Source organism: Propithecus coquereli, unplaced genomic scaffold, assembly GCF_000956105.1.
Source record: "Propithecus coquereli isolate 6110/MARCELLA unplaced genomic scaffold, Pcoq_1.0 Scaffold88, whole genome shotgun sequence".
In the NCBI taxonomy this organism is placed as follows: Eukaryota; Metazoa; Chordata; class Mammalia; order Primates; family Indriidae; genus Propithecus; species Propithecus coquereli.
In genome coordinates, this window is record NW_012155062.1 from 3,471,767 (window position 1) to 3,499,355 (window position 27,589).

The window sequence follows — 27,589 nt, forward strand, 5'->3', positions numbered from 1 at the left end:
AATGTTAAATTTGTAATTAATGACATTTAACTCTCTTATCAAAATGGAATTCATAGTAACTGAAAAGCACAGGGAATCTTGGAAGGGGAGAAAAGCTCTCAGTGGACATTCAAACACATTCACTGTGCAAATATATTTGATTTTTAACTCATATTATTCTCAATGTTACAAAAAATTCCTATTGCCGACTATTCTATATTTGATCATTTTTTCCTAACTATAATATCAAACAAACTCCCATGTCAACTAGTGTTCCTGTCCTCCATTAACATACCCAACATGCATTTTAATGAGTAAATTAAAAAAATAAAGCTACTCTGGTGCAGAGCAACATTCCATTCCATTCCCCAATTCTAGTGGCTTTCCAAAAAATTGTTTTTGAACTTATTTAGTTTTAATTTTAATGTTATATTTTTGTATAAGTAATTAAATCACAGGGGTCAAATATCAGAATGACATTAAAAAGTGGTCTATTGAGAAATCATGTACCCACCCTTGCCCTGGTCTAGCTTTTTCTGCCTACTTATGCACTATAGGTAATCTCACTTTTATTGTATTCTTATGTTATGTTCCTTTGTTAATGAACAAATAAGTACAGTCTCTCTCTCTCTCTCTCTCTAATATATATGCATATTTGGAGACTGTATATATGTATATACATACAGTATATACATATGTATATAAGTATGTATGTAATGTATTATGTATGTTATTGATAAACAACTATAAATATAGTATATATGTGTGTGTATGAAGTTTTAAGCTAGACATTTTTTACAAGCATATCAATATTAGGTTCATTAATTGAAAGTAGCATACTAAACATATACATGTGTGTATATATAAGCTTGCTCTTTCTATAGATTTCTCTAAAACAATACAAAGTTTATTTATGTTATTTTTATATCTACATTAGGAGGATACACCATAGTTTAATCAGTCCTCTACTGGTAGACACTTGGGATTTTTCTATTCTTTTGTATGACAAACTATATTGCAAAGAATAAGTTAGTACATGGGCCATTTTGTTGTGCACAGATATATATGTAGAATAAATTTCCAAAAGTGGGATTACTGAGTCAAGAATAAATGCATTTATAATGAAGTAGACACTGACAAATTGCTGTGGTAGGCAGAATAATTCGCCCCTCAAATATATTCATATCCTAATCCTTGGAACCTGTGAATATGTTACCTTACATGGCAAAAGACCATTTGCAGATGTAATTAAAATGCAGGATCTGGGGATGGGAAAGTCATCTTGGATTATCTGGGCCCAACCTACTCACATGAGTGCTTTAAAGTATAAGAAGGCAGCAGGGCACAAGAATAGGTGAGAGGTAGGATATGAAAAGGATTCCTCCTGTCGTTGTTATCTTTGAAGATGAAAGAAGTGGGTCATAAGCCAAAGTATGTAGGCGCCCTTTAGAGACGGAAATGGCTCTCAGCTGACAGCCACAAAACCCTGAATTTTGCCAACAATGTGAGTGAGTGAGAAAACGAGAACCTTAGTCCTGAAACTTCAAAGAAATGGATTCTTCCCTAGGGTCTCCAGTAGGGAACGCAGCCTGGCCAGCACTGACTTTAGCCCAGCAAGACCAGGTGGACTTCTGATATACAGAACCATAAGACAATCAACTCGTCTTGGTTTAAGCCTCTTGAGTTGTGGTTGTTTATTACAGTAGCAACAGAAAACTAATATACCCTCTACAGGGACTGTTTTACACTCTTACCAGCAATTGAGGAGATTGTTTCCCCACATCTTCACAAACAAAATGTGTTGCCAGATTTTGACAATCTGATGATGATAGGTGAGAATGAGCATCTCAGTGCAATTTTAATTTACATTGCTCTTGTTACGAATGAAGTTGAACACCTTAACATTTATTTGTATTAGTTGAATATTTGTTCATGTTTGTTGCCCATATTTCTATTGGATTTTCAGTATTTCTCTAATCAAGTTCTAAATTTTTATATATTCAGAAGATGAGGACTTTCCATATGATAGCAATAGCAACTATTTTTTCCAAGTCATTCACTTTCCATATGAATTTTAAGGGTGAGCATTGGACTATTCTTCAATATTTTCTCTAGTTTCTATGAATTTTCATCAGATTATTGTGAGTTTCTGGATAACACAAACTAAAATGCCAACAAGAGAACATATTTTTGAGGGAAGACATAAAAAAGAGAGAGAGAAAAAAAAAGCCCTGTTAAATAAACTCTTGTTTTCTTCACTTTCTCACCTTCGGTCTGGATGATTCTTCTCATGGTGCCTTTCTAAAGACTTGGCCTTAAGTACAGGAGTAGCTTCCAATTCTAGAGAAAGAAAAAGAGACTACACATTATCATACCATAGTTGCAGCAAGCAGAACATTTTGTAGCACGTTCCTCAATTAAAACTTGCATTCTTAGACCCGAAGCCATCTGAGAACCAAAGCACTAACGCTCAGTGTTTGGTGTCAGCAGAGGCATGGGTATTATTATTCACAGTGAAATGCTGACAGGCCCTTCCCTTCAATGACACCAGCTAGCTCAGGTTATAATTATACTTGTTACATCATTGTTTTTTCCTGCTATACGCACAGCAAGTGGGCTCTTGCTTGGGAGACAGATTTGTGTTTATAGCCAAAGAGTTGTTCCTTTCTAATTCAAACCAGGTTTGCTGATAGCTGGGAGGGGGGCAGGGAAGAAAAACAGTTGTAATTAGAGTATCCGGAGGAGAAACAATAAACACTTAATCGATGAGGAAGTGATCATCATCCAGTCTGAAACAGAAGATCAGGGTTGAAGCCAGGCATTTCTGACAAGAATATCAGTACTAGGTTCATTAACTGCCCTTACTGCTTTCAGAATATTTTAAATGTGGCAATTTACATTAAAATGGATTTAGTGACACCATCTTCTCATTACTGTCAGTTTACATTTGGGTTCATAAACTATAATTGTAAATAAAATATGCTTTTCATTACAGTGTCTATTTAGTAGAATATGGTAGGAAATTAGAGGCATAATCATGACTTCAATTATTAATTCAGTGACATTTTTCAGGTGCCATATGTAGATACTCCACTGTGCATAATGAACATGCACCCTGCGGTTGAATTAGGTCTAGATCTCTGTGCTCTGCCTCCCCCTCTGTCTCCTCATCCTGTTTTGTTTTTGCTTCTAAACCTCTTCACTGGTAAAAGGGGGTTTATCAAGTAGTCATTGCTGTCATCTGTGCCATTCCTTTCATCTCATTTCCTCTATTGAGTTTCAAGAGGATCCCCAATAAATAGCATCCCCTTTCCCTGTCCAAGTTCTGAATGTGCTAAAAAATAAGGAGCAACAGATCAGGAGATCAAAAAAATCAGCTTTATTATGGACAGAAATTAAATTGGGGGTTGTAATTTCATTTGTGGGCCAAATAAAGTAGAATGGAGAGATTCCTGATCTGTTATAATCATACTGGACAGGGCAGGCTTCCCCACTTCTAATGGCCTTCCAAATATCGCAGGTCCTGATTTCTGGAACCTGTGAATGTTGTCTTACCTGGTAAAGTTTTCGCAGATATGATTAAGTTAAGAATTTTGAGATGAGATTTTCCTGGATTTTCAAGGTGGACCTTAAATACCTTTAGAAGTGTCCTTACAGGAGAGGCAGATGGAGGTCAGACAGACAAGAAGAGAAGACAGGGTACCCACAGAGGCAGAGATCGGAATGATGCAGCCCCCAGGCTGAGGAATGCTGGCAGCCACCAGAAGCGGGAAGAACCAAGGAATGGATTCTGCTCTAGAGTCTCCTGTGGAAGCATGGCCTGCTGACACCTCATCTCTACCCAGTGAAACTGAATTTGGACTGTGGCCTCCAGAACTGTGGGAGAATAAATTGCTCTTGTTCTAAGCCACTAAATTTGAAGCAATTTGTTCAAACAGCCTCAGGAAACTAACACACTCCCTAATCACTTCCCATAGACAGCCCCAGGAGGTGCTGAGAATGGACACTCTCAAGAGGGAGAAGAGCTGAGAGGGTCACTCGCGTCCAGTGAGCTTTCAGGTGGGTCACTCCACTTTTTGTGGAACAGAGTGATGAAAGGGTAGGGAGAGGTTAGGAATGTATTTAGGGCAAATCCTTCTTTACAGAAGCCCTCCTTTTTTTTTGATTCATGAGCATCCCTAAGTTCTAGCAATTGCAGTGTTGAAATAATTTTTAGTATTTACATATTATGGTCATTGTTAATACTGAATAAAGGCTGAAGTTGAAATAAACTTCTACAGCAGAGAGCTTTTAAGGCCAAGATTGACATTGTGTGCTAGCATAAGAACAAATGTTATCTATAAAGTGGAAATTTACTTATCTTTCTTCTTCACAACCACCTTCTCTGTTGTATGTTGACAGCAAGGAAGGGGAGGTTGTTATCTTGTATTCTGTTTAAAGAAAGAGGTAATTCAACTGAGAAAAACATTATCCAATTCCCTACTCATTTTTATTCACACTTTATCCAAGTGTGTTCTATTTCAAAATATTTTCCTCAATATTGAATAATTACATGGAGAAATTACCTACTTGAAATCTCTTCTTTTAAAATGTTTTTTAAAAGAAGTCAAAATAACTGGTATTTATCAATTTCAGGAGCCTCTTGGTTGAATTCTTGGGGTTTTCTAGATATAGTATCATATCATCAGCAAAGAGTGAGAGTTTGATCTCTTCTGTTCCCATTTGGATGCCCTTAATTCCACTCTCTTATCTGATTGCTCTAGCAAAGACTTCCAGCACTATGTTGAATAGAAGTGGAGATAGTGGGCAACCTTGCCTGGTTCTAGTTCTAAGTGGGAATGCTTTCAATTTTTACCCATTCGGTATGATGTTGGCTGTGAGTTTGTCATATATGGCTTGTATCATTTTTAGGTAAGCCCCGTCTATGCCTATTTTGTTAAGTGTTCTTATCATAAAAGGTGTTGAATTTTGTCAAATGCTTTTTCTCTGTCTATTGAGAGGATCATATGGTCTTTGTTTTTGCTTCTGTTTATGTGGTGAATTACATTTATAGATTTGCCTATGTTGAACCATCCCTGAGTCTCTGGGATGAAGCCCACTTGGTCGTGATGGATTATTTTCTTGATAAGCACCTGGATTCAGTTAGCTAGGATTTTGTTGAGAATTTTTTGCATCTATATTCATAAGGAAGGAGGTAAAAGACCTCTACAGGGAGAACTATGAAGCATTGAGGAAGGAAATAGCAGAGGACATAAACAGGTAGAAAACCATACCATTCTCATGAGTCGGCAGAATAAACATTGCTAAAATGTCTATACTACCCAAAGTGATCTACAGATTCAATGCAATCCCTATTAAAATACCAACATCATTTTTCACAGATATAGAAAAATTAATTTTATGCTTTGTATGGAACTAGAGAAGATCCTGTATAGCAAAAGCAATCCTAGACAATAAAAACAAAATGGGATGTATCAATTTACCAAACTATACTACAAGGCTATAGTAATCAAAACAGGTTGGTACGGGCACAAGAATAGTCATTGACCAATGGAACAGAACTGAGAACCCAGATATAAAACTATCCTCATAAAGCCATCTAATCTTTGACAAAGCAGACAAAAACATACACTGGGGAAAAGAATCCTTATTCAATAAATGGTGCCGGGAAAACTGGATAGCCACATGTAGAAGACTGAAACAGGATCCACACCTTTCACCTCTCACAAAAATCAACTCACGCTGGGTAACAGACTTAAACCTAAGGTGTGAAACTATCAGAATTCTAGAGAAAAACGTTGGAAATACTCTTGTAGACATTGGCCAAGGCAAAGAATTTATGAAGAAGACCCCAAAGGCAATCACAGCAATAATGACAATAAATAAATGGAACCTGATGAAATTAAAAAGCTTCTGCACAGCCAAAGAAACTGTCACAAGAGCAAACAGACAACCTACAGAATGGGAGAAAATTTTCACATGCTACACATCCGATAAAGGGCTAATAACTAGAATCTATTTAGAACCCAGGAAAATCAGCAAGAAAAAAATCAAACAGCCCTATCAAAAAGTGGGCAAAGGACACAAACAGAAACTTTGCAAAAGAAGACAGAATAATGGCAAAGAAACATATGAAAAAATGCTCAACATCTCTAATCATCAGGGAAATGCAAATCAAAACCACAATGAGATACCACTTAGCTCCAGTGAGAATGGCCTTTGTCAAAAAGTCCTGAAACAATAAATGTTGGCATGAATGTGGAGAGACAGGAACACTCATACACCACCAGTGGGATTCCAAACTAGTACAACCTCTGTGGAAAGCAATATGGAGATACTTTAAAGAGATACAAGCAGATCTACCATTTGATCCAGCAATCTCATTGCTGGGCACCTACCCAAAAGAACAAAAGACATTCTATAAAAAAGACACCTGCATTTGAATGTTTATAGCAGCACAATTCACAATTGCAAAGATGTGGAAACAACCCAAGTGCCCATCGATGCATGAGTGGATTAATAAAATGTGGTATATGTATATCATGGAGTACTATTCAGCTAAAAGAAATGATGGTGATATAGCACCTCTTGTAGTTTCCTGAACAGAGCTGGAACCCATTCTCCTAAGTAAAGTATCCCAACAATGGAAAAATAAGCACCACAGGTACTCACCAGCAAATTAGTTTTAAATGACCAACACCTAAGTGCACATATAAGAATAGCATTTATTGGGTGTCGGGCAGATGGGAGGGGGGAGGAGGGGATGGTTATATGCATACATGATGAGTGCGATGCACACCATCCAGGGGATGGACACGCTTGAAGCTCCGACTCAGGGGCGGGGGGAAGGGCAACATACATAACCTGAACATCTGTACCCCCATAATATGCTGAAATTTAAAAAAAGAGAGAAAAAAAACTGGCAAACTAGGGAGAGATTTATCAAAAATCCAAAGACACATGTAACAAAAGAAAGGAATCACTCGCTGACCTTGCCTCAAAGGAGCGTGACTCATGGGGCATAACCATTTGTTCACTGTTGCTGTTTTTCTCTTCCACGTGGACTTCCTATATGATGTGTTAAGTATCATTTCCTATGACAGGTCCAAATAAACTAATATTTATTCAATAAATATTTATTGAGTAGCCACTCTGTACAAAGCATTGTTCAATGAACAAACAAAGACCCTTACCATTGTTGGACTTACTTTCTAGCAGCTACAGAACACATCGGAGAGTTTGGTTTAATCCAATTGGAGCAACATCTTTGCTCAACTTGGACACATTTAAGCAATGGGTAAAGTGCAGTCTAGAAACTTAGACATGAGGTAGAAACCACACAAGCAATGAAGAACAATCATTTTTCTTCTTGCAAATGCAAACTAAGTGATGGCCAAAATATTTGAAAGGCCATTCTCTCACAGTGCAGGAAAGGTAAAAAGAACAATAATATTCTGCTGAATCTTTCACATTTACTCTTTAGCTATCTGAAGCAGGTGCTCTGGGCCAAAAAGAAACTGAGATAGACATTCAGAGACTCTAATATTACAAGCACCAGACTTTAGAAAAATAGGGACAGATTCTCCTTGCCATTTCTTTTTAGTTTATATTTTATAGAACATCTTTAACAAATCTAAGTTCTTTCTTTTATTTTTATTTTGTTTTGTTTTCTAGCAGACAAGTGCTTGTGTTTTGGAATCTGTTGTCCATACTATGCATATCTGTTCTTTAATTTTTCAATATTACTATCTCTTACCTTCATAAAATATTTTTAGTTCATTGTACGGTCTGATCAATATTATTCTTTTCTGTTCTTTAAACTTAGCACAGTGCTATTGAGTAGACATTTAATCAAATTTGTCAATTGATATGAGCATTAAGAGAAAATGGCTAAAAGAAAGAGAATTTTTATATTTAAAAAAGCAGGTATGGTCAGTAGAATATAAGGGGTAAAAAAGAATTTGTGTTGTTTAATCATTGTTTTAAAAAAATCCCACAGTTCTTCTAAGACTCTCTCCTTTCACTGTTCACTATAATGTCATTTGCAAATTTGGAATGTGAACATTTTTACAAAGAAATGATTTGTGACAATTGTTTGTGATTTTTGAGTGCTACTGAAGAGGAAATAATTTCCTTTAATCAACATATTATGTTGTGTGACTCTAAAAGTTAAAAACTCAACTACCAAAAAATATTCATGTTTAATCCCTTGAACAATTATCATTACGCTTTTACCTAATGCCGTACCATCCTCTGAATAATTTAATTCTCTTTCCTTTCAAATGTACGTTGACTTCTTATTGCCAGTTTACTCTTTCAAAGTTTGTTTATTTGTTGGTGAGCAAGTTAACTTCCTTCCTGTGGATCACAAAACAATTCTTGGACGTGATGTTGACTGATGAGTGCAGGTCATAGGTATATGCAGATATATAAAGAAAGGCTGTCATTTCGATGTGGTCAGAATGGTAAGGAAGCACTCCCTTCCTTCCCAGAATGCAGTTCTAATGTTAATAAATTTTTAGTGCAGTCTTGTTTTCTACAACTCTACCTGAAGAGTTGTTTAACTTTTTATAAACAGGAAAGAGTAGTTAGAAAATGGAAGTCATTTGGAACTAAAAAATAATCCTTAAAAAAGGATATTTTAGAAGTTACATGAAAATTATTAAATATTATTGAAGAAAATTATAGAAGACCTAAATAAACTAATCACTATACCATGTTCATGGAGGGAAATATTTAATTTTGAAATGATATCAATTCTCTACAAATATATTTATAACTTCCTATTCCTGTTACCTGTTTTATTCTGTGAAACAGAAAAAAAACCCAGATTTTCAGAAATTTTTTGGAAATGCAAAGGCCTTTAAATAGTTAAGAAGCTCTGAAGAAGACTATCATGAAGGAATTTTGCTTATCAAATATCAAGACTTGTTATAATGAAAAGTAATGAGACACTGTGGCATTTTTCAGAGATAGACAAATAGACCAGTAGAACTAAGCATCTAGGAACAGCTCAATTCGTATATGGAGAATTTACCATACAACAGCTGCAGAATAACCAATCAGTGGGAAACAGAGGGTCTTTTAAGCAAATGGTACCTGAACAATTGTCTAGCAATCTGAAAGTGGGGTAATAATAGCATCCCTAGCTCATGCAGTTGTTGTGAGGACTATTTTTTATTTGCAAATTATTTAATTATGAATGAAGGGAAGAATCTTTGTTTATTAACAGTTAATATTTCTTATGCTATTTATAATAAAACAATTATTTTTATCTAGTCAGACATCCTTTATGACTTCTGCGTTTTGTATTCTGTTTGAAACAAAGTATTTCCTAGTGTATGATTATAAGTAAATTTCTCCCTTTTTTCTTCTTGATTTTGTGTGGTTTCATTGTTTGTCTTTATATTGTTGGTCCATCTAAAATTTATTTGCTATAAGGAAAAAGGTATTTTTATTTTCTTTGTGAAATTTTCTGATAGTTCCCATGTATTTCTTTTACCAGTTTGGTTTCCAATTTAGTATCATTTTACTTAATGTCCTATCACATTACTCCAAAAATATTTGAAATTTTGATTGGCTTCAAGATAAAATCATGGAAAAGTTCAATGAGATAAATAATTTTAATATATATTTGGACAGACTCAATTACCTTTATTACTAAAAATTTGTACCTCCAAAAATGAACACCTAATTTTACAGTGGAAACTGACATTTGGGTCTTCTGAGTTCACAATAAGGCGTTTCTACACTCCTACCTAGTTTTTAACGGTTTAACAAGAAATGTGCAGTATGAATTCTCAACTGATTTCTCTAACCAAGGTGCTCTTTTTAGTTTGTGTAGAAAAGAGGAGGAATAAGTGAATCGGGAAGGGAGAAAATGGATGTGAGTCGTATATTTTTATATTTGAGTTGGCCTTGGATTCCTTTAGACCTCTATTTTTCATATGATTAAAAAAGTCTCACAACAATTTTGAAAAATATTAATCTTATAGTTTTCATACCTGATTATTGTTTATTTACTAATATATTTTTGATTTTTATTTTGTTATCCCTCAAATATCCTGCAAAATATTTCTTTCTCTTCTGGAGGGCAAAGAATTGTCCTTGTCATAGGCTACATTTTTGGACCATTCTGAAAAAAGTTCTGTTTTTGTCCGTCCTGGTTCCAGGGACTTGATGGTATTTTAGTTCTTTCAAAATCTATAATTTTGTTTGTTAGAGTTCAAAATTAGGTTTCTACTTCTTGGTAGTAGTGTAGTGTCACTGAGGTCACACAACTGAGTGGCAGAGAGAGGCCACAGAGAGCTCTGTTCCTTTCTTCCTTTTATGGCCATCTAGAAAGTGTAAACCACATTTGCCGTTTCCACTTTCTCATCTCCCGCTAATTCCTCAACCCACAGCAATTTGGTCATCAACTAACACTCTATAAAAACTGTCCTGTTCTTTAGACTGCTCTGTTCCCTTTGATACTAGACTGCATGTTCTATGAAGGCAGGGATTTTTGTCTGTCTTCTTCTCTGCTACATCCCAGTGCCTAGCACAAAGAACACCCTCTAGAAGTACTCGCTGTAGGAATGCATATGGGATCACACCTTTTTGAAATCCTGCTCTTAGGCTTCACTGACACAGCTCTTGGCTTTCTTTCTCTTTATTCTCTCGCAGCTTCCTCTTCTGTCACCTGTGTTCCTTAGATGTCAGGTTTCCCCAAGGTTGAGATCTAAATCTTTCTTCCTGTACATACTCTCCCAGGCAGTTGCATGCATGCCCATGGTTTTAATTACTACATATACACTAATGACTTATAAATCTCTATCTCCAACCCTGATCAGATGTAACTTCAGGTGGGGTTGACAAGACACCATAATCTGCATCACGTGGAGCATTTGTATTGAAAGGGGGATTTCTTTTTTCTTTTTACTGAGGAAGGATATCTAGGATTGAATCTGGAAATCAGCATTCTCAATGAACTTTGTAAATATTTTTTTCCTGAATGGGGTTTAGAGACAGAATTGTCTAGAAGCAGACTCAAGAAGATGGTGTCAATGATAGCCAAATGGCTGTTACTACAGGTGTGCTGGGAGGAAGTGATTGTTGCAGGGAAAATGTCAAGGAGAAGTTGGGACAATCTGGTCCTCAAAAGATGAGTAGGAACCCCAACCAGTTTCCAAATTCACCCACTTTCCTTCATCTCCAGCACTCGTCTCCTAGTCAAGCCATCATCACCTTCCAGGTGAACTATGAAAATAATAATAATGATAATTAGGATGATCTTTATTACCAGAAGAAGAAGGAGAAAAAAAAAAAAAAAGAGCAGGACAAAGACAAATCACACTGATGTCTAACATTTATTGAATACTGAAAATTTGTAAGACTCCTCTACAAGCTTCATAATAATTGCATAACGAAGATAATAGCCTCTTTACTGACATCGTTCTTCCACTATTGCTCTCTACAATCCAACCTCCATGAAGTGGCCAGTTTTGAAAATACCAGCCAGGTGATACTTCTCAGGGCTCTCTAATGGCAAGTAGACTAATCCTCTCGTGGCACACCGTGGCACTTAGAATAAATTCAAGCTTTGTGCTGTGTCTTGCATATCTCTCTGACCTCTTTCTCTGCTCTCCATCTTGCCCACACTGCTGGCCTTTTGTTCTTCAAACATGCCAAGTTTGTGGTGGCCTTGGGGCCTTATCTCTTGGATTCTCTTCCTCCATATCACCTGCTGGTTTTCCTTTTCCCCTTAAGGTCTGACTTCAATTTCTGCCTCCTCAGCAAGCCGTTCCCTCTCTTCCAAATCTCAAGTAATCCTCCAGCTTCTCTCTGTCACACTACCCTTTTTATTTTCCTTTCTTAGTATTTAATATTCTCCAAAAGTATCTTCTTTACTTGTTTATGTACTTATTTTTATTGATCTTCTCTGCTCCACAGGGATGGCATCTTCTTGTACACTGCTGTCTCCATTAGCGCCTTATCCATAGTAGACACGCACGGGATGTTTGCTGGATGCATGACTGAGCAGCGGTCAGTGTCTGGATGCATGGGGAGAGCAGACGAACAGTCTGGGGTGTTGACACTTGGGCAGAGAACTGCTACTTGGAAGTCAAAACGAAGAATAGGTAATATTGCTTCCCTCAATGGTTTACTAACCTCGGGAAGTGAGCGTGATATAGAAAACAGACTGTTTCTTCCTCTTTCATAAGCAAGAAACTTGGAAAGATTATAAAAGCAAAAGTAGGTGACATATGTTTAAACTGGGAAAGGGCTAGTAGGTCTAAAGTCTACCCATCCAGGCCTTTCCCATTAACTGTGTAAAAAACCGTGGGCGTTTCTGAATTAAAGGCAGTAATGTAAGAGGTGCCTACTCCAGTCCACAGATGAACAAATATACCAACTATTGCTGTAAATTACACATTTGCATGTCAGTGTGTACAATATAATGTGCTGATAGCTAACTCTGTATTGTCAATACTTGGATAGCACAGTTTTTAACAGAAATTGTTTCAGTAGAAAAATTATTTGAAACCAAAATGCCCAGAAGCAAACAATAAAGACAAATTCCTAGTCAATGGTAGTTTAATAATGATTTGGCAAAAACAAAAACCACACATAAAACCCTCCAAAAGTGTATTTCTCTATGCCCAATCTCTACGGATGGCTTCACAATCACATATAAAAGACAGGCATTAGCAAGCGTGCTATGGCTCAGTCAGTGGAGTGGAAATTCTGCATGACTGCAAAAGTCCTTAAAAATCACTTGTCTACATCTCACTGTAAGTGCCTGATTGTGCTTTCACCATGGGAGGAGAGACTAGTACACATTTGTAGATTAGGAACATACGGGTCTCATTTTGGGGCTAGTGAGACTAAAGAGTTAATTGTGTATACATGTCAGTCATCATCAGTCAGTCAATCAGGCAACTAATACCTTTAGGGGTCATGAATCTAACAGGACTGAAGTTGACAGGCAAGCTGACAGTCCAAGGCCTGTTACCTAGATAACAGGTTGTGTGAACTAAGCCATTACTTGCTCGGGCAGATGGCAGGGAGGAAGCTTAGCTCCTGGGTATTCCTGACTTGATAGCTACAGCCGTCCTCCGGAAAGCAGCAAAGGCAGCCTCTCATGCACTTGTTATCTCTGTTAGCAACTGCCAGTCCATTTCACACAGGATCAGAGTGTAAATGGGATCCCATCTGCTGAAGCCAAAAGAGACCTCAAGGCTCCACCTAAACCAACCTAACACTTTGCCAGTGTGGACACTGAGCCTTGAGCTAGTGGCACAGTTGTGTTCAGGACCCACATTCCTGACTCATAATCCAATCTTTTGTTTACTCTATATTGTGTAATTTTAAAGTCGAGCATTTGAAAACAGGAATTTATATGTCTGTTCTCCAATTGATGAGTTTGAGAAATCTAATTTTGCCAATTTTAAGATGAACATAGCAATCAGGATCTGAGTACGCAACTTAATGGAGTGGACCCTTTAAAAATTTCACCATGGAAATGTGAATACATATAAAAGGCATTTAAACACTCCCCAGAAAATTATTTTTAAGATGGATAGTAGAGAAGTTAACTAAATAATAAAAACATTTCAATGTAATACCATTTTTAAAGGACATAAAAAATAGGTCTTTATACCATTGGTTTTCAAACAGGGATCTAGTTGAGAATCACCTGGAAAGTTTTAAAAAGCACACAGGCCTGATCTCCATCACAGATGACTGAATCAGAATCTCTAGGCTTGGATACTGCATATGTGTGTTTTGAAAAATAGATCTCCATATGGTTTCAATATACAATTTATGTCAACAATGTGCAAAATTCTACTCTTTTACAAACACTGGATAGAAAAATAAAAATTACAGCATCCATAGTTTAGACATGTATCAAAACTCCTTTCCTACCAGATGTTTCACCACTCCAAACATCTTTATAGTCATATTGTGTAAATGGGCTGCATTGTATCCAGATGCCAATACATGAAGCCATTATATTTCAGTTACAGGTTTGGGTTAGAAATGGTGAGAGCAGAGAAAACAAAAAATCCATGGAAAATTCTAAAACCTTATTTTAGTTAGGAATTCCCAATACTTCCTCTCCCATCAAATCCTTTGACAAACTTGCTTCCCAAGGAGCCGCTGTGGCTGGTTTGAATCCTATATCCTTGACCTCCATGTGGCACAGAATGCATAGTGAGGTCAAGGTAACATAGCAGGAGGCGAAAGGAAAGGAACAAATATTTCACAAATTGAAAAATTAATCCTTAAAGATGCCAGACTTGCCTGGAATAACGGGAAAAAAATTCACCTTCCAAAATTTGAAATGGCTGCTGAAAAGGTGATGAATGGTAGCTGCCTACATGGTTGATATACATTTCTTTTATACTGTGCTTAAGAATAGCATACATTTAAAAAAAGTTATTATTTCAGAATAGGGCATGTGTCTACGGCCACACCGCCCTGAACGCGCCCGATCCCGTCTGCCCTCAGAATAGGGCATGTTATAAAGAGGTCTCTGGTATTTTTTTTTTCTTTTTGAGACAGAGTCTCACTCTTTTGCCCGGGCTAGAGTGAGTGCCATGGCGTCATCCTAGCTCACAGCAACCTCAAACTCCTGGGCTCAAGCGATCCTTCTGCCTCAGCCTCCCGAGTAGCTGGGACTACAGGCATGCGCCACCATGCCCGGCTAATTTTTTCTATATATTTTTAGTTGTCTGATTAATTTCTTTCTATTTTCAGTAGAGACGGGGTCTCGCTCTTGCTCAGGCTGGTTTCGAACTCCTGAGCCCAAACAATCCTCCCGCCTCGACCTCCCAGAGTGCTAGGATTACAGGCGTGAGCCACCGCACCCGGCCCTCTGGTATTTTTTTAAATGGAAGCTTATAAATCCCTAAAAAGCAACATGATTTCCATTTAGGTTAAGGTAAGAGTAAGCCAAATACCAACTCCATGTCTAAGTTGGGCATTGTGGGTTGGAAGGGTCACGAGTTTGGAAATTTAAACTAAAGTCTCCAACACCATCTTTTCTCAGTTTTATCCTTTGCCTTAGAAATTTATCTACAGGGATAAAGTTCTCTTGCTTAGGCCACAGAACAAAAAGAGAGGAAACACACCTACTCCATGACATTCTTGTTTTTATGTCACAGGTTGGTTTGGTTTCCTGGCAGCTATCAACACATTTGTTCCGGCATGGCATTATAACTCTAGCAGTAATACAACCCAGCCATGGTATTTGTTCCAGGGTGGAATGTCTTCCTATTGGAGAGGACGCAGTGGGAGCCCACTGTTTTGTGTTTGGTTTCTCTTTTAACAGCCTTGCCTTTCAATGACATCACTCACAGCCCTGAGATATGATTGCACTTCCCCAGCTCCCTGATAGCGAAGCAAAGGTTACCTTCTATCTCAAGGCAGTGCTGTCATCAAAGAGCTCTATTTCACAGGTGCGACATCCCAGTGAATAAGATTTTCTCCACGTGTGCAAAAAGGCCAAAGCAACCTGTACAGCAGGGAAGCAGTGAGGCTGCAGCGTTCAAACAGCCTCCCTAACCGATGACCGGTTTGGCTGCCTCTGGTGTCATCCCACCCTTCAGCGAAGAGTGACTGCTTTGTATTCAACTTCATCTTTGCTTCGTTCTTTGGGACTCAAAATAAAACAAAGAAAAAGGCCCATATATACTGAACGGATGGACAGGATATAGGTGTCCACTAGCCATTTATAGATAGTATCTGTCTTCATAACAACTTGGATTTCACAGAGACATAGAAAGGCAGTTTGATAGAATCTTTAAGAGAATCCTCATGAGAGTTTTAAACATTAAAAAGAAACAGGTTGGGAAACCATAAACCCTCATGAAAACATTTTTCTGTGTGTCATTGTAATTTTACTAGTTTGGCACAAAGTTAATTACTGATTGGAGTACATGACTAGAATCAAGCTTTTCATGTACCGAGAAGAAGTCATTTTGTCCTTCAAGCAATGACAATGATTTCCTAATGGAAATTGGAGTTCTGCACGAAATTGTTTAACTAGAAGCAAGATGTCTAAGTGGCTCAAAATAAACAAGCTGAGAAGCATTGCAGTGGGCAGAAAATACTCATTTCTGTTTCCTTGGTCCATTTCAGCGGATGCGTATTTCATGGGGAAAGAACAGCTCTACTCTTCAGCACTCTCAAAATCCCTTTGCAAATTGAAAAAAAAAAAAGAACCCAAAACCCAAACATTCCAAAGCGCTTTTCTCCTCTATTACCATAATGAACAGGCTCTTACGTAAAATAAACATACAAGAAAACAGAACATTTTCTTGAATAAAATAATTTTACAAGGGAAAAATGAAAAAAGTAGCATTTGAAAGTAGGAGAAATGTTTTCCTGGGAGAGGTAAGGAGTAAGGAAAGAATTTTCCACCTCACAAGGCAATTTGCTGACAATTGGTGTATGTGCTTAATGTCTACGATGGCTCTCTCTTCTCTATTCCTCATGAGCTGACCTTTTGTCCCCATCAGTGTTGGTTTATTCCATGTAAACACTCCCAGCCTGGGGACCACCACATGCCATGGCAAATTCCTGCCTGGAAGTGGAAGCCCTGATATGGTATCTCTCCCTTGGAAAGGAGGGAAAGAAAAATATCTCTTCCAGCATTTGTGTTTTTTGACCTCTTAATTTTCCATATTTTCCAATGTCTAACCAATTTCCAATTTGCCTTATTTCTATAGTTCCTTTGCCCCATTTTTTCTTGTCTGAGAAAGAAGCAAAGTACTATAAAGAACATGGGTTTTGGAGCTTTGAATTTTTCTCTGACGATTTCTCAATGTGGGACCTTAAAAAAAAATCACTTACTATTGTAAGCCTCGGGTTCAACAACTGCCAAGTAAAGATGATGCAGATAATGGGTTATTTTGGTGATAACTGGGGCAATTTGGGAAAAGCCCCTCACAATACTTGATACATACTAGTAAAGCAACGCATATCAATGCCTTCCCCTTTCTTGAATTCTCCAACTCTGTTCTTTTGTGTCATTTCCTGATTAATGTTTATATTTTGGAAGGTGGAAGTGTTGGGATCAGGAGTTGGAAAGGGAGAGAGAACTTCTCTTTTGACATTTATTTGGGTATGTGTTTCCTTTCAATAACTGAGTGGTAGCTGGTCTTATGGGGAAAAGCTCTCGCATTATTCCACTTTAGACTTGGATTTTAAATGGCATGAGAGTAGGGTAGAGTCAGTCTCTATAAAACAGTCACTTCTATAAACCTAGTATTTGAGATGGCTTACATCTCTTTTTTGAGATAACGTACCTCTAGACTCAGCTAAGTCCCTAAGTTCTAGAAATACTCTTTTTTTGCTATTTGGGCTCTGTAGTGCCAAATTGACTATTCACCTACATCCTTCATAGGAAAAAACTAGTGCCACTGTTCATCATCCCAGGCTCAAGGGTGAGAAGGTCTTGCTGCTATTGCTCCATATAGAGTCCTTCATCATTTTCCCTTTCCTCCTGGCTAAATGCCCACGCATTTAGAAACATAATTTTCAACCATAGTTGTCCATTAGAATTACCTGGGTAGATTCTAAAATACTCCAGTATCACAGTTCTGCCAAAGACCAGTGAAATCAGAAACTCTTGGGATTGAACCCAGGCACAGGTACTTTTAAACGCCTTCAGGTGACAGCAGTGTGCCTCCAGGATTGAGAACCCCCGATTTACAGACAGACCCTCCATCCTGCAGGAGGCTGAGGGGTCATCTTCTTGATAACTGTAGTGTGAGATCTGGTCTCAAATTCAAAATTAAAACTGGCGTATAACAGGCATATTTTTTCTTTGTCTCAGCGCTCTGTTTTTGTTGCCCCATGCTCCTTAAATTACCTTTTGGGTTATTTCAGTATACACACCGCTATATGATATGTTGTTAATAAACAGTGATCTTGACCTAATTCAAAGAAAACCAAACACTGAGGCTTTGAGAGGTAGAAACTGAGTCTTGGGCTGGTGAGTGGTGGTTGAGACAGGAGGTCCGGGTTGGGGTTCAGGAACAAGATTTTAAAATAAATAAAAATCAAAACACAAAGAAGCCCCGTAGGGTGTGGGAAGAGCACCATCCAGCCTTATAACTGCTCTCTTGCCTGTACTTTTCTTTCCTTACAATCTAATTTCCATACAAAAGCCTGAGACTGAGTGATCTTTTAAAAATGCAAATCACTCCTCTGCTTAAAACATTCCAGTAGTTTCTCACTACACATAGAATATAATCAAATTCCATTCCATGGACGGCTAGAGCTCTGCTTACCTTTTTATCCCCTACTCGTACCCTTCTCTGTGTTGCCCATTCTGCTCCAGTTACTTGGGCTGCCTTCTGTGCCTTGGTAACGCAAGGTCCCTCTTCACTCTGGGTGTTTGCTCTTGTTCTATTTGGGGTGTCCTTTGCCCAGACCATGGAAAGACAAGTCCTTAACACCTCGTCCAAAGCAACTCCCCTCCCACCACCTTCATCTCCCTCTCTCTCTCTCTCTCTCTCTCTCTCTCTCTCTCTCGTCTCCTTGGTTGTTTTGCTTCATGGTGCAGTTGCTTTCTCAAATTATCATGGTTATTTTGTTCCCTCCCTGGAAAGTGAGCTCTGCAGCCATGACTTTGACTGGCACACCATGGTGTCTTCACCACTTGTGGAGCATTCAGGGTCCACTGTTGGCCCAAGATGTCCCTTTAAGAAGATAAGACAAAGTGCCCTTCTTGACAGACATCGAACTACAGACACCACCCTACAGGCCCATAGTTCTCAGCCCCTTCGAGAAATCTAGAAAAATGTGCTCCTTCTTCCAGGTAGGCACAGGACTCCAGTGAGGTGTGCAGGCGGACATGGTTAAATTTTGGTCCTTCCTTACTTTGCACAATGACAGGAGGTGTCCAAAGTGCCTGAAATAAGGTGGGCATTCAGTAAATACTTGTTTAGTAAATGAATTTAAGGGGGTTGGTTGTGGGAATGCTCATCAGTGAGGCAACCTGAGTTGCCTCAGCAACCTGAGTCTGATTGTAGCAAAGGAGATGCAGCGTGGACCAGTGATGTGCTGGTACAGCGTAGCAACCAGTTCTCCAGAAGAAAGAACAACAGCAACAAAAATAACAGCCCTGATTTGTCCTATTTGCTAATTTGTATCATTTACAGTATAAATAGTCCATTTCATATTATTAACATAATGTCAATGCCTTGCAAAATTCCTAACACTTTAACAATTTTCTCTTGGGAGCTGGTACAAGCCAGTTACAGCATACCAGATCAAACTCTACCTCAGTGTTGAACCCTGGGGACCTTAGATTCTGGGTCAGAGTAAATGACTGATGCTACATTTCCTTGCAGCAGAGGCAGAAGTTGTTTATATACTGTCTCTTGGCATCTCAGTGGGTCTGAGGACCAGGAAATGCCTTATCGTCCCCGGGAGTGGGGAGGTCCAAGATCTTTCAGAAAATAGAAGGACTGACACTAGTTAACTAATTCATTGAGTCTCACTTTTGTCATCTACAAAGTAAACAATTTGGTCTAAATAGTCTCCATTTCAACTAAACTGACTAGTATTCTACATACTGTGTAAAGATTAACGTGAGGGGAGGGGAAAAGTGAAACATCTGTGGTTTCTATGTGTGAATGAGTTTGCGATGTGCATATAAGGAATATATTAATCTTTCTGAGTGAGTAAATGTTTAGTCCATGTTTTTTTCCTAGATAAAATAAAATGATTTAGGTTAAAGTTTCCCTGAAATGAAATTGGGGTTTAAAAGTTTTCCAAAATGCCAAGGACACTGTTTCAGTTCATACTTGTCATACTTTTTCTTTCTACCAGAGCTCATACACTGATTCTCCTCTTTACATCTCCACGCACCCCATTTTACCTCCTTTGTTTGATTCTGGATTTCAAGCAAAAGTTAAACACGTGCCTGGCATCTCAGACAAAACGGAAATCCAAACCGTCAAGCTGGAGGAGCATAAACCACTGTCATCAGGGGCTCAGCAACAGCTTTAAGAGTTATAATTTCTGATGTTGAGCTATCACTTTGTTGGGCAAATACCAGTGTTGAAATATATTATTACTATCTCTCTCCCCACTCCAACCACCAGAACAAACGTCCAACTTCCCAGAGAAATTTGTGTGTGCATGGATAGGACAGGAACCCTTTGCAGCAGCCTTTAGACAGGGGACACCCAGCTCTAATAGAGTCTGTTATCCTCACATGAGCCACTGAATCATGTTTATATGTAACTTGCATATTAAAAAGCAACAGCCAATGTCAATGGTGCTGGTATAAAAATATCTTAATAGCCAGTAACTGACTAATGAATACTACTGTAATAAGAGTTTAATTTGAAGAATTCTGACAGCTGGTTGTTTTGATGAGAGTGGTTTCCAAGGAGTCCTAGTCCCATGCTGAGAACATCTCCAGCCTGCTGATTTATAGCAGCAGTGCAGAACTGTTTAATGTCACCACCTCTCAGCTAAAGTAATAATAAACAGGAATGTTATGGTTTATTTTTCTGTATGAATTGTTCAGGCTCTGTATGGTAAGCACCAACTCAATAGGGGATAATAGCCGCCATTCCCCTGGGAGTTGTAACTGGAGGTGAGCCTTTTTTCTTTTTCTTTCTTTCTTTTTTTTCTTTTTTACCAGCAAGGTTTATATATCAGAATGAATGTAGAATTTCTTGGTTTTGTGGTGGATTTATTTTATTCTTTTACATAGCTCTTGCTCATCCCATTCTGCTTAGCAAATGTAATTACTCTGGTTAAGATGTAGCTTCCCTATTATTTCTGAACTTCCCAAGATAGTTTAAAGCAGACAGCTAGGGCATGAAATATATGGTTCTACAACTATCTTAATTATGCTGTGTGACTCTGTGTTTGATATGAAATAGCAATGTCTGGGAAGTGAATTTAATCTCTACAGATTTAGGACGATTGCCAAAAAGATTCATTGATTTTTTTCTTTTGCAGAAGTGCAATCTTTTATTGTATAAATGTCAGAAGCTTCAAATTATTAGGAAATGTGTCAAGAAGCTCAAGGTATAATAACATTCTTTAGAGAGCTTGATTCTGAAGACAGTGCAATGAAATGTTCAAAAAGAAAACATGTCTTATGTTCTTAGAGAATAAAGCTCTGGGATTCGTTTTAATTTGTCATTTTGAACAGGATGAGGCTTCCACTGGGTCCTTTGATGTGAAAGCCCGGGGATGATATACAGCTATTCCTTGGTCACCCCAGAGCTTATAAGCTCCAGATTGTAGAAACATTAGCAGTCCTGGGAAAGAAGATACTGACTTGGGACTTGAGGCTTCAGAGGTGAACTATGAAAAATCACTGGAATTTGTGCCACTGAAGATGTCCTAAAGAGTGGGTCATGAAAAAAAAGGAGACAATATTTGGGCTGTGTCACCAGCTCAGGTACAGCTTCTAGTTATCCTAAAATCAAGGTGAAATCCATATCTTCAGGCAATATATTACTTAGCATAATTTTTGTTGAAAGTAATAGAAAACCTACTCAAACTCACATGGGTAACAAAGAGAATACTGTGGTTCACCTAGCTGAAAAGTCCAGAAGTTGGGTGGGCTTCAGGCATGTGGGATTCAAAGGTCAATGACGTCATGAGGGTTTGAGCTCCATTTATGATTCTTGTCATTGTGCTCTACCCTGCGTGCTGGGTTCATTTTCAGGCTGGCTCCTTGGGCCTCATATCCATATTTTCGACCCCATCCTTTGTTTAAAGACCTCAAAGAAAAGTCTTTAGGAAATGCAGATTTTGCTATCGTTTTTTTCAGAGGGTTCAAGTCACTGATTGGCTTAGCCTTGGTCACTGGCTCCAGCCATGAGGCCTCATGGATGCTCAAATGCAAGTCAGCGCTGTTAGGTAGAGGGTAAGGGATGGCGGTGAAGCAGCCACAGCAGAGTTTTCAGAGATGGACACAGTGTTGTTTCTGGAAAAATAAAGATTGCGTTAAAGCCAGAAGACACAGATTTTATTGCAAACCTCTGCACATCACTGTATTAATGTATTCAAGCTCAGCCGGAAACTCAATAACCAGTCTGCACTGCTCAAACAACATAGTCTAATTACTCAGGTGATCATCCAAGGCTTCGCAGTGTGAGCTCTTCTGAACTTTCCAAATAAGACTTCCACTATCCTTCAGCTGCAACCCTGCATTCCGACTGTGTTATTCTTATTCTACCTCCATGCCTTTGCTCTTACTGACTCTTCCTCGACCGTTCATTAGCATTCTTTCCTCTGACCAATTCCATCTGACTCAGCCCTGAAAGTTTTATCGGAGGAGACATAGTAGAGTCATTGAGAGTGTAGGTGCTGGAGAAGGTCTGTGAAAGTTCAGACTCAGCTCTATTGCTATGAGGAATATTGCAAGTAATTTAACCGTGCTCAGCTAAAATTTCCTTTTATTTAAAATGGGAATATAATGGTACCTAGCTCAAGTGTTGTGAGCATTAAATGGGTCAATATATGTAAAACACTTAGACCAGTGCCGGGCATTTGCCGAGCAGTTAGTAAATGCTAGCTATTATTTTAATGCTCCATGAAATTATTCCCTGAATACCCCATACCTCTCCTTTAAACCACTGTACTGTTTTGGCCCAAACTCCTCATTGCACACTTAGACACGTGTTGATTGGTATGGTCAGATAACTTTATGTGGTACAGAAGCTCCTATTAGAGACTTCTCGTTTCTCTGTACAATACACAGTTTGGTGCCATAAGTCTGTACTGTAGGTATTTAACAAATATATATTGAAAAAATGGAATGTGGCTAAGAATACTCCTATGTATGTTCAGAAAGGATTCCAGTTGGCCAAAAGTACCATGTAAGAAAATCCGCTGGAAATTAACCTCTCCAACCAAATATTGCTCTGTGGCACAATGAAAAAAATGATGTATATAGAGCTAGTAAAATATTGATCAGTTAATTATATAAATCAAGTTTAAAATTTTCATTCTTTACTCAGAAATATTAACAGGAAACTACATTGGTTTCCCTCCTTTAGTGTATTCATGGGCAGTTTACTAGGTTCAGGAAATATGGTGGTAAACAAGACAATCTTAAACCTAACAGAGAAAGTAACAATTAAATATTATGAGTGTAAAGAACTATAAGGAAAAGTACAGATCCTATGTACTGAATAGACAAGGGGTTTATCAGTGCAGGAAATGGCATACATGCTTCCTCCATTCCCAAGGTGTATAGACGAACATTTGTACTATATTTACACAGAGAGAACTGATATTAATATATGTATGCTGTATATTGATAACAACAATTTATGTCTGTATAGTGCTATATACTTTCAATAGTATGTCCTTATTTCTCATTTATTATTCACCATTATGCTACAAAAAATAAAGATATATTCTGTCCCAATTAAAAGTTGAGCAGAATAAAGTTCAGAGGTATTAAATGCCATTTTCAAGATGGGAGACCTGGAGATGGGTGGAGCTGCTAGTGGGTTCTAGAATGCCGGCTCCAAGTTCAGTAATCTCTCTATTGTATTCCACTTTGCGTCCTCTCCCACCTCTCCTATTATCAGTTGTTGCTTATGCATATGTGGTGAGGGAAAAAAAGGCATATAGAGTGAATATATTTCTGATAGCAAGTGTGGCAAATAATACCTTTCAGCACTATCCAGTTTGGCATAAAAAGGGAGCAATCTTTTAACTCTGTAGCTGGATTCTTTGGATACCATTGCAATTTCCTTACTTTGTTTTGGGAGTTAAATAACTATGCCTGCCACTTATAAATTTTTGTGCAGTGCTGTTCCAAGGACAGAAAGAACATTTATTGGCTTGAAATTGGGTTTTTGCAAATGATATTTTTCTACCTTACTCTCTCTTCTGTCCTTCACATGCTCAGCCATATTCATCCCTGGGGATTCAGCTTAAGTGTACCCTCCTTTAAGAAGCCCTCCTGGTTCGTTCTTTTATGTCCCCTTCTCCTTTGCTGAGTGGGGTGCTCCACCGCTGAGTTCGTATATCACCTGGGCTTGCTTCTCTGTCTTCCTAAGGAAGCAGGAGCTCCTCAAAGTAGGGTCTATGCCTCATCCACCTTTTAATCTTTAATGTCTAGCACAATATCCGGCACAGATTAGATAGGGTTCTTAAGTATATCCTGAATGAATGGATGATGTCCTATCTGCAAAACTCTGAAAGACACACAGCAGCATTTCACTGGATCCTGAATCACATCATTCTCTCTCTCGGTCCCTCAAGATTGTCTAATAACATCTTATTGAAAAAAACATATGAATTAGTACGGGAAAACTGAATGTGTGTGTGCCAGAGTGGGAGCACCCTTTTTTAGTACTTCCACATCATCACGTCTTTCATGAAGACAACACATGATTCTGTTGCTGTCACTAGAATACATCTGCTTGTTAGGGTTCCATACAAATGAAGAAGCAGTATCATTCAAGAGTGGTTTAAATTTGGAAGATCATTATAGTGAACTGTGAATTAAAACAAGGACAAAACTTGTCACACTGACTTTTGAGATCAAATGCTGAATGCTTTTGCAATGAGGAATGGAGGAGAAGATGGAAAGGGAAAGAGGAAGGAGGAATAGAAAGCTAGCAAGAGAAGGGGAGATACAGATAGATAGAGACAGAAAGAGAGAGAGAGAGAGAGAGAGAGAGAGAGAGAGAGAGAGAGAATGTCACACAGTGCCCTTTAAATTACTTTTAACAGTTTAGCCTTCAAGTTATATTCTTGGACTCCAGGAGGAAAATAAATTCTAAGGAAATTCTTTAAAATTCTGGTGTACGTAACTCAACTTTTGCATCTACAGAAAATTAATAATTGCCTTACCTATGGATTAAAGCCAGCAATTGAGAAGTAAGAATAGTTTAGGATTATATATAGCCCTGCGAAGAGAGCTAGACTAGAATTCAGGATATGTGGGTTCTAGGTGTGACTTCATGGTTCTTGGTCTCATTCTTTGTAATTAGAAAAGAAGATTTTGTATAATTATTTATTTATTTTTCAGTAGATTTAGGGAGTCTAAGTGTTTTTTTGTTACATGGATGAATTGTATCATACTGAAGTCAGGGCTTTCTGTGTTCCAGTCACCAGAATGGTGTACATTGTGCCCAATAGGTAGTTTTTTACCCCTCACCTCCATGCCACCCTCCTCCCTTCTTATTTTTCAATGTCCACCACACCACTTTATGATCATATATATCCCTTGTTTAGCTCCCACTTATAAGTGAGAATATGTGGTATTTGTTTTTCCACTCCTGAGATACTTTATTTAGGATAATGGTCTCCAGATCTATCCCAGTTGCTGCAAAAGACATTATTTCATTCCATTTTATGGCTGAGTTACACTCCATGGTATATATGTACCACATTTTCTTTATCCACTCATCAGTTGATGGACACTTAGGTTGAGTCCATATCTTTGCAATTGCTAATTGTGCTGCAATAAACATTTGAGTGCAGATGTCTTTTTGATAAAATGACTTCTTTTTTTAGGGTAGATACCCAGTAGTGAGATTACTGGATTGAATGGTAGGTCTACTTTTAGTTCTTTCAGGAATCTTCATACTGTTTTCCACAGAGGTTGTACTAGTTTACTTTCCCACCAATAGTGTGTTGCATCCATGCCAACATCTATTGTTTTTTTTTTTTTTTTACTTTTTGTTGTTTTAATTTGTATTTCCCTAATGAATAGTGATGTTGAGCATTTTTCATGTTTGTTGGCCATTTGTCTATCTTCTTTTGAGAAGCTTTTGTTCATGTCTTTCATCAAGCTTGTGTTGTCTTTGGAAGCTTGTGTTGTCTTTGATGTTCAATTTGAAAAATCTTTTGATTTCCATCTTGATTTCATCATTGACCCAAGGATCATTCGGGGGCAGGTGGTTTAATTTCCATGTATTTGTGTAGTTTTTAGAGCTCCCCTTGGAATTTTTTTTTTTTCAGGGTATTGTGAGGGTACAAACATTATGGTTACACTTTATGTCTTTGCCTCACTCATTTATTTCTATTTTTACGCCACTGTGGTCTGAGAAGATACATAGTATGGCTTTGATTTTTCTGAATTTGCTGAGACTTGTTTTGTGGCCTATCTTGGAAAATGTCCCATGTGCTAATGAGAAGAATGCATGTTCAGTAGTTTTCAGGTAGAATGTTCTATAAATGTCTTTTAGGTCCATTTCTTCTGGCATCCCATTTAAATCCGGTGTTTCTTTGGTGATTTTCTGCCTTGACTATCTGTCCAGTTTTGTCAATGCAGTTTTCAGTCCCTGGCTGTTAGTATGTTGCTGTTTATTTCTGTGCTTAGATCTAGTAGAATTTGTTTTATGAATTTGGGAGCTCCTGCATTTGGTGCATATATATTTAGGATTGTTATATCTTCTTGTTGAATTGCTCCCTTTATCATTATATAATGACAATCTCTCTCTCTCTCTTTTTTACCATTGTTGATTTAAAGTCTGTTTTATCCGATACGAAAATAGATACTCCTGCTTATTTTTTATTTTCATTTGTGTGGAATTTTTTTCTTATCACTTTACCTTGAATCTATGAGAATTTTTCATGTTAAATAAGTTTCTTGGGGACAGCATATATTTGGGTTGTATTTTTTAATACATTCAGCCAATCTATATCTTTTAAATGGAGCATTAAGACTGTTTAATTCAATTTTAATATTGATATGTGAGATACTCTTCTGTTCATCATGTTGATTGTTACCTAATTGCTTTGTTTTCTCCTTTGTGTTACTGTTTTATAAGAATTGTGAGTTTTAATTTTCAAATGTTTTTACACAGGTTCGTATCAATTGTCCTGTTCCATATATACAGCACTTTTAAACATTTTTTTTTTGCAGGGCAGGTCTAAGTGGTGACAAATTCCTTCAGCATTCGCCTGTCTGGGAAAGATTTTATTTCTCTTTCATTTATGAAACTCAGTTTTATAGGATGTAAAATTCTTTTTTTTTTTATTTCAGCATATTCAGGGTATAGATGTTTAGGTTACATATGCTGCCCTTACCTCCCTACCCCCCCAAGTCCGAGCTTCAAGTGTGTCCATCCCCTAGATGGTGCACATTGCACTCTTTGTGTATGCATATACCTGTCCCCTCCTCCTCCCTTCCCCTCCACCCTGCCCGACACCCAATAAATGTTATTCTTGTATGCGTACTTATGTGTTGATCAGTTAATACCAATTTGATGGTGAGTACATGTGGTGCTTTTTTTTCCATTCTTGGGATACTTCACTTAGTAGAATGCGTTCCAGCTCTATCCAGGAGAATACAAGAGGTGCTATACCACCATTGTTTCTTAAAGCTGAATAGTACTCCATAGTATATGTATACCACATTTTATTAATCCACTCACGTATTGATGGACACTTAGGTTGTTTCCACATCTTTGCAATTGTGAATTGTGCTGCTATAAACATTTGGGTGCAGGTGTCTTTTTTATAGAATGTCTTTTGTTCTTTTGGGTAGATGGCCAGCAATGGGATTGCTGGATCGAATGATAATTCTACTTGTATCTCTTTAAGGTATCTCCGTACTGCTTTCCACAGAGGTTGCACTAGTTTGCAGTCCCACCAGCAGAATATGAGTGTTCCT